The following is a 21,428-nucleotide window of genomic DNA, read 5'->3' on the forward strand; positions in this document are numbered from 1 at the left end:
CAGAGACAGGAATGGCAAAAAAAAAAGGTTATCTATTTATTGAAGAGATCACAAATAACAGAGTGCATGGTGACAAGAAAGGACGGGCAATTATCAACGCAGTCCTGCAATGCACCAACGCAAACACAAAACATGAATTGTAAGCGGAGTCCGCCATATGGGTGCTTACAACACACAACTAAAAAGGGGTATTCAACTCAACCTTGCAACATAACAAAATTACCTGGAAAGGTGTGGTGCTGCCCCTGGTGGGGTGGTTCAGACTTCAGACAGGCCCAAACAGCGCCCCCTGACCTGTGGTGCCCTGTTCGATGGCACAACCACAACAGACATAGGACCTGATTCAGACCCGCTCGGTAGAGGAGTTCGCTCGTACGATAGATAGATATAAGATAGATAGATATGAGATAGATAGATGGAATACATACGAATTACCGTCGGACACAAGCCCGGCGGTTCAAATCCTGACAGCGGCTGGCCGACACGGCTGAAAATCCCGATCGTCCCCAGGTAAGTATAAACTAACCTAACCCCCCCTAACCCTCTCTCTCCTTAGGGGTGCCTAACCCTAACCTTCCCCCCAGTGCCTAACCCTAATCCCCCCTTCCCCGATGCCTAAACCTAAGTCCCCCAGGGGGGTGCCTAACCCTAAGTTCCCCCCCGGGGGTGCCTAACCCTAACCCTCCCTCCCCCGTAACCTAACCCTAACCTCCCGGGGTGATGCCTAACCCCAAGTCCCCCCCGGTAGCCCTAAACCTAACCCTCCCCCCCATCGCGGCTGTCTGCAGCGGCTCCCGGCATCACTTCGATCGGGTTGCCGGGCGCCTGTCATTTAACCCTCTCCGGGATAAAGCAGTCGGGAAGCCGGCTGTCGGGCTTACGTCAGCCGGCTTCCCGACTGCATACTAGATAGATAGATAGATGTGTTATTTATTTACAATATTGTGATCATTGCATCATTGCAAATTTCTTTTATAAGGTCGAATGTAGCTCTGGGAGAGCAAAATTGATTGTAGCTATCCATTTTTATGGCTAACTATGATGTGAGTTTTATTTTAAACAAGACAATATAATTTCTAACACCTCAGTGTTTGTATGACTAGAAAATCAATACTCATTCTAGTTAAAAAGATAAATGGTACTAAAATGAAGACACATTGTTGGGAATTGAGTTAAACGCTGCAGAGGTCAATACACAGTAGTACCTACAGTATATGTTAAGCAGAATAAAAGTAAAGTGATATATTTACTATGAACTATTTTAAGATTACGTGAAGGAAAATACTTAACTATACATACATTCAATCAATCCTTGGGGTGAAAAAAAGATCTTAAACATTGTTAAAAAATACTCACAAGTAACAAGTAAGATAAAATAAATCAGAAAAAGCCAATCAAGAGTCCGCTCTACATTTATCGGCCGCTGATTGGCTGTGACCCTAGTGCTGTTTGGTGACAGGCATGAGGGTCACAGCCAATCAGCGGCTGCTAAATGTAGAGCGGCCTCTGATTAGCTGGCAGATTGTGAGAATTCAGAAGACTCGCGTTTTCTGTCATTCCGCGATGTATAGGTGTATGTTATCAGACATACACCTATACATGTTCGAGCTGGTACGGGGTAGTTATTTTTTTGTTTTGCCAAGGCCCATGGACACTACAGGAAAAAAGGACAGACTCTACGCCAGGAGGTACTGTAGGTGAGTATTGGATTTTTTTTTCACAGATAAACCATGGGATTTCTATCTGGAGAAGGTGACGTGAATATCCGGCAGTAGGTAAATATGTGTGAGTGTGTTAGGTGCGTTATAAATTTGTAAAATCTACGGTGTGTGTGTATTGTGTTTTTTTTACAATTTTTTTTTTTACAGTGGGGGTATGGGTGCTGGGTGTAGTTCCACAAGTGCCAAAGGGCAGGCACGCAGGCACCTGTAGTTCCACTGTAAAAAACAATCATTTTCCCACTATTTCCCCTGTACGCACCCACCCACCGGCCAGTTAAGCACAATTTACTTCACTGTACTACTTCACTAAATTTTTTTCTTGGGGGTGCCGTGATAACAATGCTGATACTCTAGGGCACCATGATTCAAAAATGTTTTGGAACCTCTGAATTAACCACTTATTTAATACACAAAAGGCAGAAATATGCACAGATCGCATGGATCTGTGTATGTTTCTGCTAGACACGCTGCTCAGGGGGGTGGGGGGGGGGCTATTTGAAAGTTCTATTTGGATACCATGTTTGCTTCTATTACACCCGTGATTATAATCACGATTTGTGGTAAGTTCCTGTGTTGTATTCCTGTCTAGGGAAAATACAGTAAATTTGAGTCTCTCATATCCAAATACTCTGCAATACGGAATTATTTTGGCATGACTGAGATAATGAAACCATAATGAAACCTTTGATTTTTGATGGTTCAATGTACACAAACTTTGTCTAAGGCACAAATTATTAAAAATATTGTATAAAATTACGTTCAGGCTGTGTGTATAAGGTGTATATGAAACATAAGTGAATTTCATTTCTGTACACAAACTTTGCTTGCGCCACAAAATTATTGAAAATAATGTATAAAATGACCTGCAGGCTGTGTGTATAAGGTGTATATAACACATAAATGCATTCTGTGTGTATATTTGGGTCCTATTCCCAAGATATTTCATTATGAAATGCAAATATTCCAAAATACGGAATATTCCGTTATCCAAAATACCCCTGGTCCCAAGCATTTTGGATATGGGAGACTCAACCTGTACTGCTGTGTTGCGACGATTTTGTATTCATTTCTATTTGTATTTTCGGGTAAATTTTAACTGTGAAATCAGCTGTGATTAGCTCGGAAATACTCCTGTTTTTGGCATAGTAAATCCAGTGTAGGAAAAAATTACTAAACACACCCGTACAGGCAAATTCAAACCAACACGTTTGTTAGTAACTTTACCCTTATACCTTATAAATGTAAGTCAGGCCTCATGAATGTTAGATAGGCTGCGCTGCATACAACATGGATGCCTGCACGGTGTGTATGGACGGAATATTATCTGCTCGCTTTCTTTGGTTATCATATACATTAAAGGAAAACCCATTTAAATTTTTAAGATTTAGTTTCACAATTATGAAATAATGTTAATATAGACATGGAGGTATAAGAAGTAAGGTTCCGGACTATAGATAGACAGTAAAAAGATTGACAATGTCTAGATAGTCAATAGGATGACTGGGACGAAACATCGACACCCTAAAGGTCGACATGTAAGAAGGGCGACAGGTACAAATGGTCGACTGGGTCAGCTGAGTACATGGGATTTTCAGACACAACAGTCTCTAGAATTTATAGGGAATGGTAAACAGAACAAAAAAGGGCTTGTGAGTGTCAGTGTCTGGGCGAAAAATGCCTTGTTATTGAGAAAGGTCAGAGAAGACTTTCCAGAATGGTTCTGACTGGAAGGCAGAAGATCATCTGTGATTAGACAGCATGTCGTCCCCTTGATGTGGAAGCTCTGCAACAGTAGAAGACCGCACCAGGTTACACTCCTGTCAGCTACAGTGGGCACAGGATCACCAAATCTGGGCAGCTGCAGACTGGAAAAAGTCACCTGGTATAACGAAACTTGATTTCTGCTGTGACCTACAGATGGTAGGGTCAGAACTTGATGTAAACAACCTTTATGATGTTGAGCATATATAATATATAAGGGTGTAGCCTTCTGTCCTTGTTTGGATTATTTAAATAAGGACATATGAGCTTGATATACCTATAATGTCTTTTTGTATATCTGATTATCGTTCTATGTCTGTTATTGGTTTTGACATTTTTCTTTTCAGTTAGGTTTATTTCTTTTTTACTTTTGGGCCGGTGCATTTATATACCTGATCCAGTCTATTATATCCTTTTGTTTTTATCTCGAGACACCATGTATATGACTATGATAGCTTTTATACTCTATCATGTGCTTAGCACTATTCCCTGGGCAACATTAGTTTTAGGTAGGGCTATTGTATATAGTTGTCATGGTGTTCTGGGTATGTTGCCCGGAACAGCGTCTGTATGGTTGCTATGGCTACGCGAGTCTGCCGCTGCTTGGCGGCGACTGTGTGTCCTATGGTGATCTATGTAGATTGGCTTGTTCACGCCCCTGGTTTCCGTGGTGACTCGCAAACCACTTCCGGCAGCACGGGATGGTCGTCGCGTCACCTTCGGTTTCCACGAGCGTGTGTGTGATGGCACACTCGGGCTGACTTCTTTCAGGTGAGCGGGATTGCCTCTTAGGGTCTTGGGGTATATATATATGTTGTCCAGCCGGCAGTACAGCTGTGCTCCTGATGAAGGTGGTAACTGACCACTGAAACGGCTGTTGGGCTGGCTACTACAAGGGAAGAAGCCTGCTGCTAAGCAGTCACGATGAGTATACCTATCATGCTTAAGGTGCCCACACACATACCGACTTGCTCCCAATCAGCCGATGTACACGATTTCCCCTGAACTCTCCCCAGGCAGTCTTGGTCACGATTTGGAGTTAAAAATGTCCAATCTGACTAAAGATCTATCTTGCAGCCAATGCATTGTATCCCAGATTGGCTAATCTGCCCTACAGCACAGCAGATCTGAAGATGCGAGGTACGACGAGCGGGGACGCGCATCGGCATCGTGATCAAGAGTAGAAACTCATGATTTGGCCATTTTTTACATGATCTGTCGTCACGATTCGTCGAAATCGGCCAAATTGGATGAAAAGTCGGTATGTGTGTGGGCACCTTTACTCTGCTTCTTTTGATGAGCTATTGAATGCCTCCCTTGCATTGTGGATTGAGACATGATCATGTTTACTATTATGGACACTTATTGGATATAAACTCTTTTCTATTTTGGATGTGCTGACTGCTTCTTATGTGTATACACATTCAACATTTATGGCATTCCTACCCTTTGTATCTAAGGTGTGTGTTGCTTGCCTAATGTGTAGTTTATTATATATATATATATATATATATATATATATAGCTTTAGGATGTTGAGTATATATATATATATATATATATATATGTAGTGTGAATGGACTCGGCGACTGTACTTCCACATTTTCACTCCGTGTTATGGATTACGTCATCTTTGTATGTGCCGGTGGCCAACTTGGTACTCCCATATGATCCAAATAGTCATAGGTTTTCTGTTATGGTCGCCATCTTGGTGCTCCAACAAAATCATCTAATGGGGATTTTGTTTAATGCTCCTACAACCATGTATACATGGTATATTTCTTGTCACAAGTTGGACAATAGATCTTTAATTCGTTGTTTTTAATGTTAAATGTCCAGTCTCAGTCTCTTATTTTTTGTATGCCAAAAAGGAAAGGGAAAGGTTAAGAGGGGTTCCACTGGAAATAGATATTTGTCCTCTGATCAAAAATAGAAATAGTCCATCTTTTCACCAATGTTCCACAAAGGGGTTATATTCAGTGTATCTCAAATATTAATCTACAGAACCTGGTATTCCCAGGAGGTCTCCCATCCAGGTACTAACCAAGCTCATCCAAACTTTAGTTCCAAGATCAGACGAGATTGGGTCTTTTACGGATGGTATGAATGTAGATATCATATTAGACACTGTTTCACCTCCAGGCTATTTAACCCTTAGTGGAAACTTTCAAAAGATCTTGAATCTTGGTAAAGTTTTTAATTCCAGTGTCCCTTGTATTTCTTGTTAGAAAGTTCTTAATATTTAGATGAATATTATTCGCTGTAGCTAGACTACATAACCTGAGCTTCCCCGGAATTTTCCCTTCCGAGTACTAGTCAGGTCCATCCAGTACTCCAAGAATAGTTATTCTAAAATTGTATTGAATACTATCTATTTCACATTTATTTTGCACATATGCACTAGACACTTTATATACCAATTTTATATACACCTTTTTTTGATACAGTGTATAAGCACTATTGTTGCTCACCTACCATCTTCACTGATTCATGTGTTTTTATGTGGTAATTAGCCATTACCAACTTACTGTGGTCAGAGCAGACACTTATATGTGTAATTTAGTGTTTTGCATTTTCTTATTTTGTTATAAGTCAAATAAGGAAGCCTTGTCAAAACCAGTCGCCGAGACCATTCACACTAAACCCCCTGCTGCAGCGCCTCTAGCTCCTGAGGCTGGTCTGACACGTGTTCTCCCAGCTGACCACAGTAGTTTAGAAAAAAAAAAGTTTTTTTTTTCTAAACTTTATTGTGTTCTGCTGGGAGAACACTTGTCAGACCAGCCTCCCGGAGCCAGAGGACGGACCAGAGCGCCGGAGGGAGATGCCGGGGGACCTGCACACGCTGGAAACAAGTAAGTGTGACCTGCTATTCGCCACCTCACAGTGGTGAGTAGTAACTCAATCAAATTCCGAAAATACACAATTTTCGGAATTTGATGAATACCATAATTTCCATATCCCCATACTAATGTATGAGGAGTGTGGAAATTAACGCAGGGGGACTTAACCAGGAGATATCAGTGATATCTCCTGTGTTAAGTCTCTTCATGAATACTAAAATAACGTTAATTAAGGAAAATGGCCTTAAAAACTTTATTTTAGTGTTTATGAATAGACCCCTGAGTCTTTAATTTTTCATTTTCCAGATAAAAGTAATTAATTCCATAGTAACACTACTGGTACATGTAGAATTGTCAGCCATAGGCAAGAACTGACAGCTGCTGCCTCAGGAGATCCCTTATCCAAAACGCTTATGCACAAGTGCATATTACTGCAAAAAATAAAGTACTGAAAAACAAAAGTAATTTTGATGGCTAAAAAATAGGTATAGCAGGTTCTTCTAGACACCAGATGTTAGATAGTTATTCTTGGGTTCTTCTAGAACAGGGATGGGGAACCTCAGGCCCAGGGGCCGTATAAGGCACCAGGAATAATTTGTTCTGGCCCTCTGAGCTTTTTTCTGCTAGCCTCATCTGGCTAGCAGGGTGCCTAGAATGGCACCCTGCAGCTAGAATCTTTGCAGCAGTGCCGTCTGGAGCGTCCTTAGGACATTTCGGATGGTCACATCGCTGTACTTACAGCTCCCTGGAGCATCCTCAGTGTGCTACAGGCATTGCTGCAATCGCCGGCGATTGTGCCCCACCCCTTTGTGACATCACAAGGAGGGGGCGTGGCCTGCACCAGGTTCACAAATAATATTATATATATCAAAATGGCCCTCGGCAGAAACAAAAGGTTCCCAACCGCGTTCTAGAACATCACAAAACTCCATCCCATATCCCTAAATTAGAATCATGTGAAATGATGCAATGCACTGTTTCTCTGAAGAGTAGACTTAGCCAACGGGTCATTAATTTGCGACCGATTGATCATTGCAGTCAGCTGCCAGCTCAACTGGAAATGTTTTTTTTTTTCCTGCAGGAAATGTGGAGGAACTTGTCAACAAATCAGCAGTGTGTTATAAAATGCCCACTGACTACGCGATTTTTAGTTTCACAAAATAACACAGTTATGAAGAGTAGTAATAAAGAAATAAAATGAGGTGATCTTCTCCTTTGCAAATCACACTATTAAAATGACTGTTGTATGGAATTGCACTACCTAGAAATAGATATAGCAGCAGAATACAACCAGGTTTAAGATGTATTGAGTATATATATATTATATTTAGATATGTAAAATAGTATTTGTTATTCATTCATATCTCATATATATTCATAAAGAGATCTCTCAGTGCTGACTGGATCCTAGGGAATGAATAGCCTTCATTTTCTTTAATACATATTCAGCCAGCAAAATGGCTGACACAGACCAATAACTGCTGTCAGGGGCATTTCCTTCTCCTTTTGCCACCTAAGCATTTGCAGTACTGACCTTACCCAATAGGAATTATTTTTACTATTGGTCCCCTTGTAGCTGTTAGCATTGATCAGTAAAGGTAACAGAGAGGGTGAAAGGAATTATCCTCCCATCACTCTAGCTCCTTACTCTGCCTGCCAGTCACTTCCCTGTTAGTACATTAACTGCTGGAGGAAGCACTCATGATTGCTTTCTCACTGCTCACCATCCATAGACCGGGTGTCGGACTATAGATATACAGGAGAAAGGTAGACACCAGATGTTAGACAGTCAATATGTCAAATTGGACAAAAGGTTGACAAGGACAAAAGGTCGACACACTAAAGGTCAACAGGTACAAATGGTGGAAAGGGTCAAAAGGTTGATGTGAAAATGGTCGACACATAGTCAAGATTATTATTTTTTGTTTATTAGGGTTAGAGAGAAGGATAGGTACTTATCGGAGGGTCAGGCACCTACCCGATGGTTAAGGTTAGGCACCAGGAGGGAGTGTTAGGGCTAAAAAACATAACATGTGTCAACCATTTTGTGTCAAAAATTTTCATGTCAACCTTTGACCATGTCAGCGATTTGTACCTTCTAACATGTTGACCTTCAGTGTGTCAACATTTTGACCCTGTCGACCTTTTGTCCCAGTCGACCTATTGACTGTCTAACATACAGTATGGTGTCTATCTAGACATTGTCCACCTTTTTACTGTCTATCTGTTAATCCATACCCCCATAGACCTATGTTGTTCCCTGAGCATTAATTTACTTTCTTTCAGAGAATTATTAGAAGGACATGTGTAGGCTTGGAACACAAAGTTAAAATATTATCCTTGCAGCCCCTAAAATAGGCAAATGCAGGGGAGTTTCCAGTTGCCCAGCAGAAACCCACCTCGAGGCCAGCGGAAGAAATCATGACCACAATAGCTATATTGTATACATGTATACAAGCTAGTATAAAGCCTGTATACACATCTCAATCAATTTTGGCAAGCTAGAGCTGTACTTACCCTGCCGGCGGTCACCGCAAGCAGGGACGGAGACTGTTCCCGAGCGCATGACTGAGCAGGCGCAGAGGAACAAACAGAAGGGATTGTTTCCAGAATCCCGAAAACAAATACCTTCTGTGACATCGCAGGGACAGCATGTTACCATCCCAAAAACAATGCTTTCTGTGACATCGCAGGGACAGCATGTTACCATCCCGAAAACAATGCCTTCTGTGACATCGCAGGGACAGCATGTTACCATCCTGAAAACAATGCCTACTGTGACATCGCAGGGACAGCATGTTACCATCCCGAAAACAATTCCTTCTGTGACATCGCAGGGACAGCATGTTACCATCCCGAAAACAATTCCTTCTGTGACATCGCAGGGACAGCATGTTACCAACCCGAAAACAATGCCTTCTGTGACATCGCAGGGACAGCATGTTACCATCCCGAAAACAATGCCTTCTGTGACATCGCAGGGACAGCATGTTACCAACCAGAAAACAATGCCTTCTGTGACATCGCAGGGACAGCATGTTACCAACCCGAAAACAATGCCTTCTGTGACATCGCAGGGACAGCATGTTACCATCCCGAAAACAATGCCTTCTGTGACATCGCAGGGACAGCATGTTACCATCCCGAAAACAATGCCTTCTGTGCAAAGTTGGACTGGCCCACAGGGGAATAGGGGAATCCCCAGTGGGCCCCACTGCCTGTGGGTCCATCCCCTCCTCTAGGTGTCAGGTTTCAGACCCCAAATTTTAAATTGTTACACTATTAGACAGTCATTTACCTGGTGGAGCAGGACCACTGATTAACAAGGGGGCTTGGTTCACTTCTATAGAAACTACACCAAGTTTTGCCTAATGGTTAGCCAAGCATCTGTGGTGGCAGGCCACACTCCCTCTGGTGGATGACCATACCCCTTAAGCATGGGCCCTTACCACTGATTATCCCAGTGGGCCCCTCATGCTCCAGTCCGACACTGCTTCTGTGACATCGCAGGGACAGCATGTTACCATCCCGAAAACAATGCCTTCTGTGACATCGCAGGGACAGCGTGTTACCATCCCGAAAACAATGCCTTCTGTGACATCGCAGGGACAGCATGTTACCATCCCGAAAACAATGCCTTCTGTGACATCGCAGGGACAGCATGTTACCATCCCGAAAACAATGCCTTCTGTGACATCGCATGGACAGCATGTTACCAACCCGTAAACAATGCCTTCTGTGACATCGCATGGACAGCGTGTTACCGCAACCGCTGTCCCTGCACAAAATATTGCTGAATAGCAGCCATATTTTATCATAATTGATAAAAACTTGTGACGATGTCGCCCTATAATATTCTGGGCAACATCGTTACTCTTGCTGAATAGACCCCTGTATATCAATAACTACAAAATGTCTTTGCAATTGATCTACAGAAATGAAAGATGTATTTGCAGTATTTTCCTACTGCATTAATTAAAAATAAATAAATAAATCTTCTGTCCATCACATTGACTTCCGTTCCTAGCCATGGGTTGTATTGTGATAAGGATAGATGGTTCATTGATATCAGCACTGTTTCTCCATTATCTGCACAATGGTTCTGTGTGCAATGTAAGCACTTACCTCTGGTCTACTACACTACAGAACCCTGTCATCACTGCTGACTAATACGTATTATAGAAACCTATCATTACAGCTGACTCCGATGTGCCATAGTCCTGTTTCAGCAAACTCATAATGGGGCATATTGATTATCCTAGAGACGTCCTACTGAAGGAAGCCTAGATTACACACTGCAGATATACTCTAAAAAATGAGATTTTCCCTATATCAAAATCAGTTAAGCTTAGTATTAGACAATTAATTAATATAGGTTTGTTTTAAACTCAACATTTACTCACTACTGAACAGTAATGGCCTGCGTGTCTGAGTTACCACTCACACGTTCTAAATAGTCTACAAATTCCCTGTGTTTTTGTACTGCATCAATCACAAAGTGCCAGAGTAGGAACAATTAAACATTGTGGTACAGTATTAATTGACTCTTGGCAATAGCCTACAATTTTGGAATGAAAGGTATCCACATAACAGATGTTTACTATAATGAAAGTTTATTTATATCATAAAACTTGGAAATGTCAAATGACATTTGAGGTACACCCTTCATCATGGTACAGACGTTTACCTAGGCACTGCACCGGATGTCCATTGAAGGGCATTGCTCTCAACCTGCAGATGGGTACACATTCACTTAGCCTTTTTGTGCTACAAGGCGTAAGATGCTTGGCATGACTTAGACGGCGTGTAACGGATATCCAACATTGTACTTTTGCACATTTGTATCTTTTTCACACCACATAGCATCCTTTTCCCACCGCAGTCGCGTTCCAGCAGACTTGTAGTGTACTGGAGACTTCAGATTTGCACGAATATAAAAGCATGTACTGTATGGCGAGATGCATGTGGCGGCTCAGTCATATTGGTCCCCAATCTCTTGTCTTTTTTCTCAGATTAGCATCTTTTTTGTACTGTTATAGCACGCAAATCCACTACTAGTGTACAGGGAACCTATATCTTGTGCTTTTTTCAAGCACAGTCTCTAACATGACAGAAGCTGACTGGTTGGTACATCTCATTAGTAGTTCTTAATAGTCACTAAGGGGTATATTTACTAAAGTAAGAGTGTTTAGAAATGGAGATGTTGCCCATAGCAACCAATCAGATTCTACTTAATATTTAACTAGCACCTTCTAGAAGATAATTGCTAGAATCTGATTGGTTGCTATGGGCAACATCTCCACTTCAAAAACTCTCACTTTAGTAAATATACCCCAAAGGAAGGGATGTACTAAGGGGAAAATGCGCCAGAACTCAGAACATTGCAGTATTCTGAGTTTGACTACATTCCCATATGTACCAAACTCCGGAATTTGTTAATTTCTGGAGCTTGAACCCTGTGGGAAACGCTCCCAGTTGAAATTTATGGTCTTCTTTTCGTATTATGCTAAAGAGAGACCCAATCAGATCCCTCCCAATATCCTCTGCAGCATGTGCATCATTTGACGCATGTGCAGAGGGGCTTCTGGGTCATAAGCCCAGAAATCCCCCCTTCGTAAAGGACGGCTCTTTTCGGTAGAGATGTGCTTTGTGATTTTAATCGCAATTCTAGGTACATACCGGTGTTAACAATGCCGCTATGTACCCAATAAGGGGTGGGATGTACCGCATACACAATGCGATGCATAGTAAATCCCGCCGTAATTGAGTGAAATATTGACCAAAAAAGACACATGGCGCAGCTTATGCTGGGTACACGATATGTGTACCCAGTGACGGCAGATATCGGTGGTCCGTACACACTGCACGATTTGGTGTACGACCACCCAGTATGTCACTCCCCCGCCACAACCAGAACCATGATGTCAGCCACTGGATTTTCAGATTGGCCTGCGTTGAATATATTGTCTAGCGCAGTGGTTCCCAAACTATGCACTGTGGCACCCTGGGGTGCCTTGGGACACTTGCAGGGGTGCCTCAGGCTGGTGGTCCAGCACCAAATCAAATTATCTATGGTCAATGTAATGTAAAAATGTGGACAAACTGTCGAACAAACCTGTCCTCCACCACATAACTGAACCTAAGGATGACAGGTAAGTCCAATTTATTTCACTTTACTACATTTTATCAGAATTTCTCTATAACAAACTTTTGGCTTAGGGGTGCCGTGAAAACAGTGCTGATACACTAGGGCGCCGTGATTCAAAAAAGTTTGGGAACCACTGGTCTAGTGTTTTCCCAGCTTAAATCATATTTTCCGTGGCGTACCAAACGGAGGTATTTAGCGCAATTTAAGCTAACTTTATGTGGACACATATGTATATATTATCCCAAAATGACTGATATCAAAGATAGAGCTGTCAATATCAAAGACACTTTTAATTTACTACATTTATGAATTTTATTAAATTGCTTTTCATGTCTATTTTTAGGTTTACTGATCCTCTCATAAATACAGTAAATAAAGAATTGGTATTTTTAAATAAACCCATCTGAAATACAAATGCATTTAGTTTGCATTTGAAATGCATTTTAACTAGTGTTAGTAGACTTTCCTTTTACTTAGAGCACCAGAGGGCACAGAAATGGACAAAGTAGCATTCCATTGGGGCACAATGACAATGCAAGTGAAACCGCTAATGGTTATTATAACACTACAAACAGCACTTTACTGAGAATATTAGTTGTTCACTTCAGTCCCTGCTCCAGTGGAGCTTACAATCTATATTCCCTACCACATAGACACAGACACACTATTTACCAGAAGCCAACATTCCTACCGGTTTTTGCATTGTGGGAGAAAACCAGAACAGCCGGAAGAAACCCACACAAGCACATGGAGCACATACAAACTCCACACAGAGAGGGACCTGGTTGGAATAAGCCACAGGTTGTTATCAAATTGTCCCCAGTGCTGTACGGTTGCAATGCTAACCACTGTGCTAAGTTGCATTTTCAGCATGTGTAAAAGGCATGTAAATGTGTTTTGCTTATACCCAATGGCAGTTATGCTTGCATTGCATACTGTTGCTATACAGTACATTGCTCCGGGATAACATTTTTTGGAATGCTACTTGTTCCATTTCCATGTGCTGCAGCATCTCAAGACATTGGAAAGTTTAATGCTAGTAAAATCCATATCAAATAGATATTCAGCATGTTTAGGTTTTAGATGCATTTTACTTGTATTAGCATTAACAAAAATGCAGGCCAAATGCCTGTGGCCAAATGTAAAAATAAAATGTAAAACACATTTGAAAAAAAAAACTTAAAACCCAGTGGTTATGAGGCCCAAGATTATTCAGCAAGTATGTCTCATTTTGTATTATATAGAAGTATACTGTCTAGACGGAATCTGAAGCCAATTGATAAATATTGATTATTAAGGGGATGAACACCAAAGTGGAGCTCAATTTCAAGACAAGAATAATCTTGATGGGGAAAATTCAACTGTACTCATTTATTATGTGTAGTCAGAACTGCCTTGGATTGCTCTACAGAAAAAAAAACACTAAAACATAAAATGATGACACTGGTGTGTAATAGGAAAGGAAAACTTCTCTAAAACTTGAAAACTATTTTCAAAACAATAGTCTTCCCCTGCACATAGTTATCACTTTATACCTCTGCTAGCAGACTTTAATAAGCTATCAGTGTAAATGAACATGTACTTTGTTTCAATTATGATTATGCTTTAAATGACATTAAGCTATAAGATTGAACCGGATGTTGTGACAATTTATAACAGTATACTATTCATATACAGTACAATTAATCTGGTTAGCATAGTTATTGGTGGTGTAGTGCCATATAATTCATTTCAACATACAAGACAAAGCGAAGCAGATAAGAGACATATTATATTATTAATATAATAATAAAACCAATAATGTGCAATCAGAATTATTGCAGAATGCTACTCATTACACAGTCTGTAGAACAATTCCATAAATTATGTGCACTTTCTCATGCTGTACAGTACACTAGACACCACAGTACCTATAAAATGCAATTAACTAGACACAGCAGCAAACTAATCGTTAACCTTAAACAGCCATCACAAGAAGGACCCAAAAACTGAAGTCAGAGCTAACCATAAAATCACAGGTCAGCAAGGACAGGCACAACTTCAATCACTATCCGATACAATGTCTCTGTATTCCTTGTAAAATAAATACTGTATCAGTGATAGATGCAAAGATGTCCCAATGCTTCTAACAGCACTCCAACCATTAATTTCAGCACAAATGTTATAGCCCACAGCACAGGCTGTGCATCTGCTTTCTGTGACTTAAAATTCAATAGTAACAGCCTCAGAGATTTATGTCTTACAATAGTACACACCTGAGTAATTCTTCATCAAAGCATGGTTGGTGCAGGGCAACATTGCACCAGATATGACAAAACTGATACATATCACAACGTTCACTGCCACAGATCCTGGACTGCACCACGTGCCCATATATAGTGTATACACATGCACACACACATATATACATACATATACTGTACATATACAATAGTAGTCTCCTGAATACCCAATCACAGCAACAGTACCTGCTTTCTGTATAGCTCCAAAACCAGCAAACTAGAATAGAAGACACGTTGTCTTACCTTTATGGAGAGTACCTGTCAGGAGCTTATAAAGGGTCTGGAAACAACGGAAGAGCCCATGCTTACACCTCCTAGAGCAGCTGCCACTCATGATCCCTGCAGTCCTGGATCTTCCAGAAGCCGGAGCCAGCAAAACTTTTATGTACAGAGGAAAGTACTCAGATTGCAGAACAATGCGGATGACCTTCCTCTTGGGCTGCACAGATCCAAATTTCTAGCAATCTGTGATATTCCCTTTAAAGGTGCTTCAATGCCCTGGATGGATGTCTTCTTCCTGGATGCTTTTTCCTTCCTTGTTATTTTTTATGCTCTGTATGAATGGATATTATTTCATGTGCTCTGGCTCTAGGGTGTCCTGAATAGAAGTTGATAAATGTAGCACTCCGGGAGAATGAGCAGAGAGCACAGGAGAGAGTTGAGAGGGATGAGTAGTAATGCAGCAATTAATGCAGGATGCTGGTGACGACCGCAGCAGACAGTGTACGTCTATGTAGGACCCATCGCTTTGCCTTCCTCCCTCTCTGTGGGGGGAATAGAAGTGAGATATGCAGGTTACTGTGCACAGAGCCATATACTGTGCAGCAGCTCAGGGGCTGAGTACTGAAGGCTGATACATTTAAAGGGCCAGATTATTTTTATTATTCTTTTTTTTGTAATAACTGCAGCAATATTCAACAGTGGTTTTTTTATGTTTAACAACACTAGTCATTTTAGTCAGATTTCAAATATAAAAAGCTATTTGATTGTGCGCTAATATACAACCGAGTCTGATATGTGAATTACAATTTATTGATTCCTCATACTACATAGCAACCAGTTGCTGTATATAGACACAATAAAAATGTATATGAATATAATTAACCAAAATCAATTATACAACATACATAACAGATAATGCTAAAATGCTGTAAATATCTGTTAGTTTATTTATTAACAGTTTCTTATATAGCACAGCATATTCCGTTGCACTTTACAATTGGAGACATTAATAGAACAAAACTTGGTAACAGCAGATAGATATATACTGAAGGTAGGAAGGCCATGCTTACAATCTATAGCAGAGGTTCTCAAACTCGGTCCTCAGGACCCCACACAGTTCACTTTTTCCAGGTCACCCAGCAGGTGTGACTCTGTGAGGAGACTTGGAAAACATGCACTGTTTGGGGTCCTGACGACCGATTTTGAGAACCTGTGATCTATAGTTATACCCCTTTTACACCGGAGCTAAAACCTGGGTTATTGCAGGGTTAACCCGGGAAGCTCCTTGGTGTAAAAGGGGTGAGGGTTGGATCGCCGGGTCGAGTGACCCGGCAATCCAACACAGGTAAATAGCAGGGTTTAACACAGGCATAGCCCGTGAAACCCTGCTGTGTGTACGGCTCACTCTGGGTCTTGATGACCTGCAGTGCGCCACAAGCCGGCCGATTGGTCCTGCTTCAGTGGCGCTTGGAGATGACGTCATCTCCAAGCGTCCACTTTCACGCCGGAAAAGCCGGGTCTATGCAGACCCGACTGGGGTGTGAGCGGCGCCGACTTGGGAATATCCCGAGTCGGCGCCGGCTAAATTCCGGGTCTGATCCGGATAGGAACCATGTTCCAACTTCGGGTCAGACCCGGAATTTGGGTGGAAAGGGGGTATTAGTTGAACCAATGCTTAAAACCACACCACTCCTTCCGGTATTTCTATGTATTGTGTTACAACGTTACTTATACCTCTTTTCCACCAAAAACCCCAGTCCGACCTGGGTTTTCAGACATGGTTCCAACCCAGATCAGACACCGTTTATACAGCACCATCGATTTGGGTTATTCTCAGGTCAGCCCCGTTCACTGAACCTGGGTCTGTCCTGCTAAACTTGTGAGGTCATAAAAAGTGGGAGGTGACTGCTCCACACCCACCAATCAGCTAATTTTAGGCATGACCAGGTCGGATAACCCAGGTTGCGCCGTTTACACTGCACTATTACCCAGGTCCATCCTGGGTCCGACCCTAGTAGCTACCTGGTTTCGCTTGACCTGGGTTATTTTTCAGGGACCCTTTTACACTGAGCTGCGACCTGGGTAGACCCAGCAAAAAGCCAGGTTTTTGCTCTGGTGTAAAGGGGGTATTAGTGTATTAACACCGTAGAGAGAAGTAAAGTCACCTTTAATATTACACATGCATGTGTCTTTCATATGGGTGTCTTACCCCTCCTTTGTGAAATGCCCAACTTGAATGGTGTTAACTCTGTGTGTGACCATATATTTTTTATGCTCCCGGATGACTAGGCACCTTTTTTTTCCAATGTGCCAGTGCCAAATGAGGTCTGTTAGGCAGCTGCGGCAACACACCACTGATCGCTTTCCCACTGCACACCGCTAGCAAAGTGTGCGCCGTCTACTGTTAGCAGACTAATTCACCACTCTCCTGGCTGATGGAGTATTCACTGCGCAGCTGGGGTCCAGTCTCCTCCAAATGGCAAATAGCTCTCAATCGGAAATTGGAGAACATATGGGGTCCTCCACTGGCAATATATGGGTAACAGGCTCCTTACGAAAGCGTTTTGCTCATACAGTATGTAGTGGGAGCTTTTTCAAAGAGTAGTTAGAAGCCAGTCACAGAGCCTTTATATACCCACTGTCTTGCTCCTGCAGTATCTAGATTTCATTGGTCAAACAGTTTTCTCAATTTCTCAAGCTAAATGACTCCAAATAGAAATACCTGATTACGTTTACTGCTTTTAAAGTCATCTTTATATTAGCTGAATCAAACTGATACGTTTTGTAAATGCTATCACTACCATCATAATAAATAGTAATCAAACAACATTTGTAACAGATACATTAATAATGGAAAATGACAAGTTTATATTTCAAATATACACATGCTGAGCCCATAACTATACTATGCAGCAATGCTGAGCCCATTACTATACTATGCAGTAATGCTGACCCCATAACTATACTATGCAGCAATGCTGAGCCCATTACTATACTATGCAGTAATGCTGAGCCCATTACTATACTATGCAGTAATGCTGAGCCCATAACTATACTATGCAGTAATGCTGAGCCCATAACTATACTATGCAGTAATGCTAAGCCCATAACTATACTATGCAGTAATGCTGAGCCCATTACTATACTATGCAGTAATGCTGAACCCATAACTATACTATGCAGTAATGCTGAGCGCATTACTATACTATGCAGTAATGCTGAGCCCATAACTATACTATGCAGTAATGCTGAGCCCATTACTATACTATGCAGTAATGCTGAGCCCATTACTATACTATGCAGTAATGCTGAGCCCATTACTATACTATGCAGTAATGCTGAGCCCATAACTATACTATGCAGTAATGCTGAGCCCATAACTATACTATGCAGTAATGCCGAGCCCATAACTATACTATGCAGTAATGCCGAGCCCATAACTATACTATGCAGTAATGCCGGGCCCATAACTATACTATGCAGTAATGCTGAGCCCATAACTATACTATGCAGTAATGCTGAGCCCATAACTATACTATGCAGTAATGCTGAGCCCATTACTATACTATGCAGTAATGCTGAGCCCATAACTATACTATGCAGTAATGCTGAGCCCATAACTATACTATGCAGTAATGCTGAGCCCATAACTATACTATGCAGTAATGCTGAGCCCATTACTATACTATGCAGTAATGCTGAGCCCATAACTATACTATGCAGCAATGCTGAGCCCATAACTATACTATGCAGCAATGCTGAGCCCATTACTATACTATGCAGCAATGCTGAGCCCATAACTATACTATGCAGCAATGCTGGGCCCATAACTATACTATGCAGCAATGCTGAGCCCATAACTATACTATGCAGCAATGCTGAGCCCATAACTATACTATGCAGCAATGCTGGGCCCATTACTATACTATGCAGCAATGCTGGGCCCATTACTATACTATGCAGCAATGCTGGGCCCATTACTATACTATGCAGCAATGCTGGGCCCATTACTATACTATGCAGCAATGCTGGGCCCATAACTATACTATGCAGCAATGCTGGGCCCATTACTATACTATGCAGTAATGCTGGGCCCATAACTATACTATGCAGTAATGCTGAGCCCATAACTATACTATGCAGTAATGCTGAGCCCATTACTATACTATGCAGTAATGCTGAGCCCATAACTATACTATGCAGTAATGCTGAGCCCATTACTATACTATGCAGTAATGCTGAGCCCATAACTATACTATGCAGTAATGCTGAGCCCATAACTATACTATGCAGTAATGCTGAGCCCATAACTATACTATGCAGTAAAGCTGGGCCCATAACTATACTATGCAGTAATGCTGAGCCCATTACTATACTATGCAGTAATGCTGAGCCCATTACTATACTATGCAGTAATGCTGAGCCCATTACTATACTATGCAGTAATGCTGAGCCCATTACTATACTATGCAGTAATGCTGAGCCCATAACTGTACTATGCAGTTATGCAGCAATGCTGAGTCCATTACTATACTATGCAGCAATGCTGAGCCCATAACTATACTATGCAGTAATGCTGAGCCCATTACTATACTATGCAGTAATGCTGAGCCCATTACTATACTATGCAGTAATGCTGAGCCCATAACTATACTATGCAGTAATGCTGAGCCCATAACTATACTATGCAGTAATGCTGGGCCCATAGCTATACTATGCAGTAATGCTGGGCCCATAACTATACTATGCAGTAATGCTGGGCCCATAACTATACTATGCAGTAATGCTGGGCCCATAACTATACTATGCAGTAATGCTAAGCCCATAACTATACTATGCAGTAATGCATATTGTATAGGATAATGAACTTCTTACTTTTTCTATATTGCTCACACAGGGCCTGATTCAGAACTGGACGCAATGCCGGTGTTTGTGCAGCTGAGTGATTATTTGCTACTGCTCATGCTCATAAAATCCTGAAGAGCTCTATGGCGCATGCGTCCTCTAAGTGTATGCATAGTTTGCTATTGCGTACGGAGGCGCTGGCATTAGAACCGGTGAGACAAAGCCATGGGCGTTCCTAGGCGATTTCTGGGAGGTGGCCTGAAGTGTGCAGAAAAAAAGTGCATCTTATGGACATGTTATGTGAATGTCTCGGGCGTATCAGAGACTGCGACCATGTTCCCAAAAGCAGAGCTGCAGCCTTAGAGCCATGTTTAGCCGGAGTTGAGGCACTGCTCAGCCATAAATTGATACAAGTGTTGATAGTGGATGAGATGGCGCACCGATGGTGTAGTGTTTGGAACCACTGGCAATTTGCACTGTCCACGAGCACTGAAAGCATTTCAGGGTTTGCACTGTCCGGCACCCACTAGTACACAAGGGGAAAGTCAGCATTTACATACAGTATTACCACTGCTGTGACCCCCCTAAAATATCATAACCACGGTGGCTTTAGCCTGCACCTCTAAACAAGGCCCCCAGTGTGCAGTATAATATAATAATAATAGTCATTCTAATATAATAGTAATAGGAGAATATTTATTAAATCTTGGAGAGAGATAAAGTGGAGAAAGATAAAGTTCCAACCAATAAGATTCTGGGTGGGAAGTGCTAAGCATCGTATCCGCGATCCGGTACATCCCACCTGACTTCGGGTACATACTGGTGTCCATTACCGCGGTATGTACCTAGGATATCGCAAAGGACAGCTCTCCCGATAAGAGCTGTCCTTTGGGATGGCTCCGGTCAGAGGGACTTCCAGGTTTAACACCCAGAAGTCCCTCTGCGCATGTGCAGAAGGCCGTGTCCACGCGCACTGCAAAGCATACGCATGCCCCAAACGCAACAATCAGCCGACTGCGTGCGTAATCACAGTTGTGATCCTTGCTGAATCAGGCCCATAGTCCCAGCCTTCACTGTCTCTGCAGTACAACTATTCACTGACTCTGCAGTACAACTATTCACTGTCTCTGCAGTACAACTATTCACTGACTCTGCAGTACAACTATTCACTGTCTCTGCAGTACAACTATTCACTGTCTCTGCAGTACAACTATTCACTGTCTCTGCAGTACAACTATTCACTGTCTCTGCAGTATTCACTGTCTCTGCAGTACAACTTTTCACTGTCTCTGCAGTACAACCTGGGGTGGCTGGCCTTTGTTGGCTTTTTGGGGTTCCGCACCCCAGACTTTGACTCAGAATTACAAACCTCCAGTTTCAGAGATGCCGTGACGTGGCCTGGAGGTTTACACATATTTTTGCAAATATATGCAACTAAGATCTGTATTATCTACCACCATATAGTTTTTCAAATCTCTTTGCTGATAACATTCTGAGTGCTGGGGGATTTTTAAGGGGGGAGGGGGGGGGTTATAAACATACACATATATGCACACAAACATAATTTATAAGCATGCTTATGCATAGCATACACACAGACACACCCAGAC

General features: G+C 41.9%; 2 pseudogenes; one reads left to right on the forward strand and one right to left on the reverse strand.

The window, feature by feature from the left end:
* The window catches only part of LOC148474238 (uncharacterized), a 100,324-nt pseudogene that overhangs the window by 68,668 nt on the left and 10,228 nt on the right, over window positions 1-21,428 (forward strand).
* On the reverse strand, window positions 5,477-5,595 carry LOC148474239 (5S ribosomal RNA; annotated as a pseudogene).

The sequence above is a fragment of the Taudactylus pleione genome, unplaced genomic scaffold, assembly GCF_031769625.1.
Source record: "Taudactylus pleione unplaced genomic scaffold, aTauple2 ptg000864l, whole genome shotgun sequence".
Taxonomy (NCBI): domain Eukaryota; kingdom Metazoa; phylum Chordata; class Amphibia; order Anura; family Myobatrachidae; genus Taudactylus; species Taudactylus pleione.